At 41.5% G+C, this 10,426-nt stretch overlaps 1 protein-coding gene across 2 annotated transcripts in view; it reads right to left on the reverse strand.

Annotated features, from left to right (window-relative positions):
- ITCH (itchy E3 ubiquitin protein ligase) overlaps positions 1-4,065 on the reverse strand; it is a 50,147-nt gene extending 46,082 nt beyond the window's left edge. Inside the window, exon 1 of one of the 2 annotated variants that reach the window (XM_083746192.1) lies at positions 3,769-4,065. The gene's annotated coding sequence lies outside the window, so the exon portion shown is untranslated. The remainder of the gene's footprint in view (positions 1-3,768) is intronic. The other variant, XM_083746193.1, reaches the window with a different exon arrangement.
- Between the last annotated feature and the right edge of the window lie 6,361 nt (positions 4,066-10,426).

Genomic DNA, 10,426 nt, shown 5'->3' on the forward strand with positions numbered 1-10,426 from the left:
ATGAGCATAAGGACAACAAGCTTGGGAATTATCTGGTTGCACTGGACAAGTTCCTATTGACAAAGCCTATCATTATACATGTCATCGCCTGGCAGTTTCAGAATCAGTGCCAAATACCACTGAACAAAGAAATCTATGAAGTGGGGGAGACATTATGCCTTTTAAAGATAAGCCACCTTCTCTTATCTGTTTCTGAATGTACCATTTTTCAAAACAAAAAGTTTTCAAGCATCCTAACAAATGTATTTGAGGACACCTTCTTGTGTATCAGCATAGTTTTCACAAACAGCATTCCATAGATTTGCCCTTTGCTGAATTCCAAAGAATATGTTTTGGTCCTATACCAATAGATATTGATCCAACAAAGACCATCACCTTATCTATTCTATAGCCTATTTCCACAAAGTGAAAACCACGAAGTAAAGCAATGGTCATTGGTTCCAATGGCTTTAAAACCATTCATTACAGCAGAATTAGATCATCATGGAGGATAGTTCTCCAAAATCCATGGATAATTATGTCTATCAAAAGCTATTAGCCATGACAGCTACCAGCACCTCCAGTTTCAGAGGCAGTATGCCTCAATACTAATTGTTATTAGTTATTGCTATCATGCCCTGTCTGTCAGGCACAGGAACTTTTGAGGTGTGCACCGTAATCAAAACACTTTAAACTGTGGTCTAATGCAAGACATTTGTGTGCACCCAATATGCAATACAAGATGATTTAGTTCACAATTTCAATGGCCTCTTTTACAAAACAACTTTGTTTTGGCAACAGCATCATTGTGTGTTATTGGCATTCATCCATTATAAATATTTGCCTGTTAGCTGCCAAATGAATCAGAACACAAGTAATTTTTGGTGAGACCTACAAAACCATGTCTGTTTTCAGTTTCCAAATTCAGGCTTTATGGTGCTATTTTTACATGAATATCAATTTATCATTCATCTGCCTTGTAATAACAAAAAGTGCTAAACTTAAGACTGCAGAATGAAATACCTTTACTTGGAGCTAAGATTTATGAGTAGAACTTTCTTTTTAAATGACTCGTCCACAATTTAAATTCATTTTTAAATGTATATTCAATAATAATTCACAAGCTTTTTTCAGACTTCCTATGTATTTAAAATATTTTGCAGTGCTGCAAGATAAAGTTTGCAATTTACTAAGGAGTAAAAGCCACCTAACTCAGTACAACTTACAGTGCAAGTGCATCTGAAAGTAAGGCCCCAAACATAAGCATACAAAAAAAGAAACAAGTCACCCTTAATGGGACTGACTTCTTAGTAAGCATGTACAGGATCAGGATGCAAGTGCAGTTGGTTTTAGACTTATACCAGTGATACAGTAAGTCCTACTGACTACAGCAATTTCTGTTTTAAGACATATTCCCCTCTTTTGGTACTGTTTCTCAAACATTTGTAACTTTATCCCAAGTGGTTACAAGCAAAGACGTCTCAAGATTCTGTTGTATTCATCTTTTAACATTTCTTGTCCAACTTGTAGCACAAGGTCCCTAGAGAGCGAGGCAATCTTTCAAGCACAACTACAAAATTACTGAGTAAAGAATAATAGCAAAAGAACAAAACAGGTTGTAAATAGATCTGTTGTGGTCAATAGGGCCAATTCCCAAGTAAGTATGTACAGGATTGCAACCTTCCCGTTCAATTAGTCATTGTAGAGCCTAACAAGTCACCTGATTTCAAGAGACTTAGGTCAAACGAATTATGCACAGAATCTTGCTGAATGGCTGAAAACTTATGAACAGTTACATGAACTACTGGAATCAGAGGGGCTAACATTAGAGTAACCATTAGAAAGGCTTTATGTCCATATAGCAATTCCCCTCCTTACAGTGTAATATGCATCCAAAGAACTCTTCCCACACATTTGCTGCAATGAGACTGTTATTACTGGTAGTATAAAGCTTTGGAAACCTTCCCATTAACATTTGAAATAATTTAAAATATTTAGCACCATCTAAATGCGCGGGTGGTGCTGTGGGTTAAACCACAGAGCCTAGGACTTGCCTATCAGAAGGTCGGCGGTTCGAATCCCCGCAATGGGGTGAGCTCCCATTGCTCGGTCCCAGCTCCTGCCAACCTAGCAGTTCGAAAGGACATCAAAGTGCAAGTAGATAAATAGGCACCGCTCCGGCGGGAAGGTAAACGGCGTTTCCGTGCGCTGCTCTGGTTCACCAGAAGCGGCTTAGTCATGCTGGCCACATGACCCGGAAGCTGTATGCCAGCTCCCTCGGCCAATAAAGCGAGATGAGCGCCACAAACCCAGAGTTGGTCACAACTGGACCTAATGGTCAGGGGTCCCTTTACCTTTACCTTACCACCCATTCCAAATCCTGTAAGATGAAGGCTCTGCTGTTCAGTGTTTAATATTCAAAAACTATCTGAATTTAAAAGCAGTTCAGCCTTTTCAACTGGAACAACAGACACAACAGTTGCTAACAATCCTCAACTTTAGATTGATGACTTTCATATCAATTACTGGTATGTACTGCATTTCATTATATTTATATCTTGCCTGTTCTAAACTTAAGAGTAGCACCCCATAAGATGACCAAAAGCCATCTAGCAAAAGCCAATCCACCCTTTATGCCGCAGGTATAGATGCAACATGTATATTTGCAAAGGCAAACATCATTAAAGCGTCAAGGGGATACTGTGTTTGTAACCACACAGGGACACAAGCCAAGAGAGTCTCAGTTGGTCAGGGCCGCACTACACCTTTTGAAATGTACAAGATTTTCACAGCTAAGAGTTCCAAAACATCATCCCCCCCCCAAGCCATCCAAACCCAATAACCTAAACAGCAGGATCTGCTTGGCTTCCTTAAAAAGTAGCAGGTGGAAGAGAAGAGAGCGCATTCCCTGTATTTAACAACTGGTGCTGTCCCGATATGGCCGCTAGATGACAGAGACATACAGAAGCCAACGAGAAAAAGAACAATCCAGGAAACAATATTCCCATAAATGCTAACGAAACTGGAATGGGTGAAAAGAGCCAAGAGATGTGGACAGCAGCAAAGAATACACATAACTACAGCGCGTACTTACACAAACAGCATTGGAGTGTTTCCCTGAGGCTGGGAATCTTCGGGTCACACATACACCCCCCCCCCCAGTTTTGCGTCCCAGACCAAAGGGCCACCCACCTCGGGACACCTCCATCCATCCCACCGGGCCTCGTCTTCCTGACAACACAAGGTCGCGAAAAGGGGGACCGGGAAGAAAATTAAGCCATCTTGAGTGCACAATCCCTGCGAACAACTTCATTGAAGGGGGAAAGAAAACGCCTACCGACGGCATAGCAGGAGAGGAAGGGAGAAGAGGCCGTAATGGGAGGGGGTGTCTCCCATCATCCCCAAACCCCTCAGTCTGAAGCTGTGAATGCCTCTCAGTCCACAGGTAAAGCGGGGAGGCACTGAGCTCACAGGCTGGAGATGGGGGAGAGGGAGGGGAGAACGGAATCCCCTTCCCCTTCGAAGGATATAGGGCAGGACCCCACGCACCGCACCCCCTCCCTCCCCCTAAGCGAGGCTGCTGCACCTGCTGCCAGCCTTCCCCTTCTCGCCGCCCACCCTTCGCAAGCCAGGCCTACCTTGAGCTCCCCGCCCTGCCTTAGACGCCCCCTCCCTCGGCCTCAGCCTCGCCGCAGGCCCAGAAATAAAAGCCTTCTTTCCCCCACCCCGCCCCCGCGGGCCCAGCTCCTCTACCGAGGCAGCCCAAAGAGCACACAGCAAGCTCCTCACCAGCGAGAAAGGCGACGGCTCCTCGCCTAAGATGGCAGCCAGTCCAAGTCCAACCTGAGGCGGCTTCTGTCCAAAGTCAGGCGCGCGAAAGACGCACGCGCACAACAAAGGCGGAAGGAGAAGGAGAAGCGAGCGGGCGCGAGGAAGAAGGCGGGAGGCGGGAGCCGGGAGCGACGAGGAGGAGGAGGAGGAGGAGGAGGGCGGAGGAGTACGCAGACGCAGGGGAAAATACAGTCAGGACTACAATTCCCAGCATGCCGTGAGAGAAGCCCGGCGCGCTCCGACTGGCTCCTCAGAGAGAGAAAGGGCTGGTTCAGTTCCACTCGCCAATGCCTGGCTTTCTCATTGGCTCTCGCTTTTGTTTCTGTTTACTCGAAAAGAAGGGGTGGGTTGGATCCAGGGGAAAGGGCTTCTACAGGTTTCGTCCTGTTCTTAAGGTGGTGCCTGAAGGCTGTCAACTCTGCAGTTGAGTTTAGCCAATTTCTGTTTCGAACTGTGGGGGAAACCGCTGTGGTTGACACGTGCCCCTGACTCATTTGCAAAAAACAGCAAGAGTCCTGGGGACTTAACACATTTATTATGGCACGAGCTTTTGTGAACCACGGTCCGTGCATCATGTTCTGATTTATAGGGGACTCTGTCCTCAATGTTATTTTCTTTTAAATATAGTATTATATAAACACACAATTACAAGTACAGAAAACAGTGCAAGCATTAGGCTGACCTTCGCCCAGTTATCTGTTGCTGTGGTGGAAGGTAACACTGTAAGGAATTTATTTTATAGAATTTCCAGTTGGTTTGCTAAGGTCAGCTCTGAAATCTTCATGTCAGGAGTGATTTGTGAGATCACCCAGGGGCTCAGAAAAACCTGCCCTTTTCCGGTATAATGAAACCCAGCTTACCTTAGCACAGAAGAAGCCGAGTGGCAGTTTCAGGTGATCTGTGTGAACTAATATAAAAATATAGTTTGACTTTTTCCCTTGTTTAGTTATTTGTCCATCTCTAACTATTTGGATCTGTCATGATGATATCCAAACAACTACTGTATCTGTGAATAGGTAATGCAAATGTATAATGTATATTGCAAATGTATAAAATTTACATTAAATATGTTTCTTACAACATACTGGCCCATAGTCATTCAGTAGCTATTTTATATGAATTTGTATGGACGAAAGCAGGATTGTGTTGTTCCCCATACAATGGAATGGATATTTGATGGGACCAAACAGGAAAATAGCCTGTTTTATGCTTTAAGTTTACATCACTGACAGAAAGAGTGAAAAGTAGAGAAGCCCTAACAGCCTTCAAAAGTGCAATCTAGTTATAACACAACAGGAAAAAAGCAGTACAAAGAAGAAAAACATTGGCTAACTGAAGTGCTGTAACTGGAAATCTTAAGGACAGGGGAGAGAGAATGTGATATCTCTGGCTTATGTTGTGCAGCTACACTAGTAAAGTTGGCTCTACAAGACAGCGCTACCTTTGCAGGAAGTATCCACCCTGAGAAGTACTGGTGTGCACAGAAAAACAGTTCTGACACATTGATGAATGTCAGTATTTGTAGTGCTAACAAACACCACAGCACAAAGTAGCAACAATACTCCTCCTTTGATCAAGCCCTGCACCTGCCATTCTCCAGATCTCTTATATGTACTGCCTCAGTAGTAACTTTAACACTGTCTATGTGTTGTCTTTTATATGAAGACAAATTCAATGTAGTAATGTAGTGATTAGAACAGATATATTTTATTAGTAAGCAGGCGCCACATATATGCACAACATCAATCAACTGACCTTAACATTCTCTGACAATCCTAAGTGACAGACTTGCTCTTAAGATTCTATTCATCTTAAAGATAACTGCAACATCTACAGTATACAGTATCCCTACGGTCTGTGTGACAGTTTCTCCTGTAAGTTCCAAAGATCTCTGAAGCCTTGGTAACACTGAGCAGGGCCTTTAGTGTGGCTGTCCTGTTCTGTGGAACAGCATTCCTGTCAATATATGACAGGTATTCATTATCTTCACTTTCCGGATATAAATTAAGACATTTCCCCCCCAACAGGCTTTGCCAGCTGCATAAATGGTTGTTTACCAGAAGTACTGTATCTACTTTGTTGGGGTCTTAGTTTTGTTTTAAATGTAGTTGCTGTGTATTTATGTTTTCCAACTATTTTTAATAATATTATGCGTAAATCACCTTGAAATAGTTGTTTAGAAGGTGATTAATAAATGAATAGTGATGATGGTGGTGGTGATATGCAGTAACATTGTTGGTTTGGAATTTTTTGTGATTTAGTAACAGGACTTAAATGCCTTATTATATACTGCTTGCTATTATTGCATAGTAAAACCTCTTCTGCATACACCCAAATTTCTAGGGAATTTTATATGCTGCTTCACTGCCTGTACATTGATTTAAAATGAAACATTGTCTATACAAAGAATTGTGTAAGCATATCAGAGCAGACTTTGGAGTTTTTCTCTGAAGACGTGTTATTTCTGCATGACAGAGTTTTGCTTTTGTTCTTTACCATGGTGTTCCTGTTGTACCTTCCTGTTTTTCTTTCCTGGTTTTTTTTCAGCAGACATCATAAGGAAGAGCAGAGACCTTGAAATTATCCATCAGCAGTTGGTACCTCGACAGTAGATTGAGTAGGCACACAGGTCACCTCAGCGCAGACTGTCTCACTATAGTAAGATGTATTGAGTTTGTATTTAAATAACAGTAATTCTGAGTTTCCATTTATGCTTATAAATTAGTGTATGCAAACTTAAGCAAATAATTGTCCTCTTTTTCTTACAATGCTTTCCCTCTTTTTTGGCAATGTGTAGTTTACTCAGTGCTTTCCCCCCATGGGGTACTCAAGGGCACGCAGTACCGGCCCTACTTTTTTTGTTGTTCAAAAGTATGACACTTACTGTAACAACTTCATGGTGAGTACTAGCACTTAGTTTTCTAGGAAAAAAACACTGGTTGTACTTACACCACACAGTGAGACAAGCACTTCTTACATGCATAAATATTCTCTTTTTTACTTTGCTATTATGATGTGATGCTAACATTTTTGACATAACTTGAGTATAAAAACCACAGTAACTCTACATCATAATATATAGTCAAATAAAATAAAATCATTCATTATCGCACCTCTGTCAGATTGGTACTTTTGATTGGTGCTGCACTAACAATGCATGAAGACTGCTGCAATCATCTTCTTTACCAATTGTGACATGGGTGAAGTGTGAAACCTTCCCACACAATATGAAACGTAATTATACTTCATCCTTGATCTGAAGGAGTAACCTCTGTAGCTGTGATTGAATTTGCACTTCCACATGTTCCCAAAGTTGCCAGATGTTCTTGTGCAATTTCTTGATGATTAGACTTGAATAGCAAGATTTCAGGCTGGCAGATTTAATATTATGCTTCCTATGTGCTTCCTGAAGAACCAGGAACAGAAGCAAATGGATAAAATATTGGCTTTGAACGCAGGAATGTCAGATTCATATTTTCACTCAGTCAATTATTTATGCAGGTGGTTTTGGGTAAGTTTGTTTTGTAGAACTTATCATAATTCAATAAATGATGTAGAGTTGCTATAAAAATTAAAAGAGGTAATGACTACAAAGCACTTTCTATATCAAAATGTTGAAATGTTGATTAATAGAGTGTGCAGTTCTTGTTTACGCTCCCTCTTCTTTGTCTTAGTCCAAATATGTTTGACTTATAGCAGGGATGTCCAACAGGTTGATCGCGATCTACTGGTAGATCCCCTGGAGGTTTTGGTAGATCACAGTTGTTCGCTGGCTCCCTTTCCTCAGCCAAGTTTGAGAACATGCTGCCACCCAAAAGAGTGGGCAGATGCTTATTAACTCTCACATTTTAAATTCCATTTTAGCTACTCCTGCTCACTATCAGATGAGTCAAACGAGAAAATAATAGGCCTTGTGATACATAGTAAAGCTATGTATTCAGGACAGAGGTGATTATCATTTTCTGAAGAACAAGTAAGGTGATTTGAAAACATAGGTAATTAGATTGATCTGGTTATTATAAATATGTCAGCAATGATCAGGTCTCCAATGCACAATTTGGAAGATGAACAAAAAAAATCTCAGTTATCTAGGAGGGGAAATGACACCATCTAGAATCTATGTTGCTTTCAGAGGCCTCAACCAATTAGTATCGTGCGGTGAATTTTTTCGAAGGGGAACAGTTAGAGCCAGACATCAGTTTATGAGGACCATGGGGGGTGGGGAACACTATACGCATGATTTCATGATGGCCTGACATGGTGCATGTGAGCATTGTGCCTCCCTTCTTAAGCTGGGCAGAAGCTTCCTGGACTTTGGGAAGGAAGCACAGGCTTTAATACTCTAATTTACCAGGAACATTTAAAGAATTAGCCCGGTCCCCCTAGTCTACTGACTGCACACCACTGTTACCAATTCATTTGGCAAAGGGCCTAATCCAAGTCCACATGAGAGAACCTCCTTCCTCTCTCAAGGAAAGGAGAAGAGGGATTTCTCATATTGCCCTTCTGAGCTTTGGAGATCTCAGCAATGAGAAACTGCTCATTTCCGATTCCTAGTTGGGAGAAGAGAGAAGGTGGGTCCCCTATGGCATGCTGCTGAGCTTCAGGAGATTCAGAATCACTCTATCCTGAAGCAATATAAATAATACACACATGTATACACATTTCCAAGGTGTGATTGAGACCTGATCTTTCCTAGGATAAACCCATCCATCTAATTATTTATTTCAAAAGATTTTTATTCTTCCATTTGATGAAATGATCCTTAAGGCAGTTTGCAATAGATTGTAATAATACACACACACACACACACACACACACACACACATACAAACCCACATAACTCAGAAGCCCATTTTTATTGTCTACATTTATATTCCCTCTTTCCTCCAAGGAGCTCAAGACAGCATAGATTATATTCTTCTCTCTCCGTTTTATTCTCACAACTACCTTGTGAGATCGGCTCAGAGATGGTGATGGACCCATGGTCATGCACTGAGCTTCAGTAGAAGCCTGGTCCCCCAGGTCCTCATCTGACAGTCTTACCACCCTGGCTTAGCTTCCTGGCTGATGGCAGAGATCAAAATGTGCTTTCCTTTAAGCTTTTCAGCCCTAGGTCAACTGGAAGTTGGAAGAGAGTATCCTTTCTGACAGGTAGGCAAGCAAGGTCCCTGCAATTGTTCCTTCTCTGGTTGATGGATGGGGCCAGATTGCTCTCCGCTTTGCCATGATGTATTTCTTGGAAAGGTGTGCAGCCTCCCAGTGGTCCTTGGTCCTCTGGTCAATGTTGCTTGAACATGCTTCCCTGTCATCCTCCATGTTCTGTGGCATGTGCAGAGGACTTCCAAAAAAGAATGGTGACCCACAAATTATGGGAAGCCAGAAATGTGCAGACTTTGAAAGGTGGTTGGAAGTGTGGAACCGTAACATAAAGTTTACAGCATGTATGTCCCTGAGAGAAAATATTTGGAAGATGCTATACAGGTGGTATCACACCCCTGTGAAGTTGGCCAAAATGTATAGATTAAAGGATAAGAAATGCTGGAAATGTGGGGAGGTGGAGGGTGACCTATATCATCTATGGTGGACATGTAAAAAGGTGAAAGGCTTTTGGGAATTGATTTACAATGAGCTTAAAAAAATATTTAAATACACCTTCCCCAAAAGACCCGAAGCCTTTTTGCTGGGAATGTTGGATAAAGATATTAAAAAAGAAGATAGAACGATATTCCTCTATGCCACTACAGCAGCGAGAATTTTGTTGGCACAATATTGGAAAGTGGAAACTATCCCCAATATAAATGATTGGCAAATTAAAATGATAAAATATGCTGAGCTTGATAAATTAACAGGTAAAATAAGAGACCATGATGAACAGAAATCTCTGAAAAATTGGAGTAAATACTGGAACTACATTGGAATAAATGGTTAATGTGACTGGCGGGGTCAGAACAATACTACCAGCGTGTGAATTTAGGTTTACAGATCAAAATCAAATACGTGAATGGAAGTAAACATTCGATACTTACCAAAAGGATGGAAGGAAGTTCAGGAGGTGGGTTTTTTTTCCCCTCTCCTTTTTTGTGAAGTAGCCGGATTAATCTCTCTTTGTATAGTTAGAGAGAGGAAAAAGTTTGGCTTGTATATTTTTACTTTTTTCTTGTTGTATTTGTTTGTATTTGTTTGTATGCTTGTTATGTATATAATGTTAATAAAAATGTATTTGGGAAAAAAAGAAGAAATGTGCAGACCTCTGATTTTATGGATGTCTGTCACACTGTCAATTTCATCATGATCATCCCCCCAGCCTAGGGTGTTTTGGGCTTACTTAGACCAGAGACGATCTATGCCATGGTCAATGTACCATCCAGTCTTAACAGTATTCTGGCTTCTGTCTAGCCTGCACGTCCTCCTGCTTAATACTTTTTATTTAGTAACCACTTGAAATTCCAATGCAGAGCTTTCTTTCCTCCAGTGTTGTGTCTTTTTTTATTGTAAACCTGAGAGCAGGGACTGTCTTACTACTCATATAAGATACCCATTTCTTTCATCTCAACCCTGCACCTTCAGCAGTGCTAAGAAGAATAAGTCCCCTTTGAGCATTATTACAGGGTAG

Source organism: Podarcis gaigeae (assembly GCF_964106915.1).
Source record: "Podarcis gaigeae genome assembly, chromosome: 6".
Lineage (NCBI taxonomy): Eukaryota > Metazoa > Chordata > Lepidosauria > Squamata > Lacertidae > Podarcis > Podarcis gaigeae.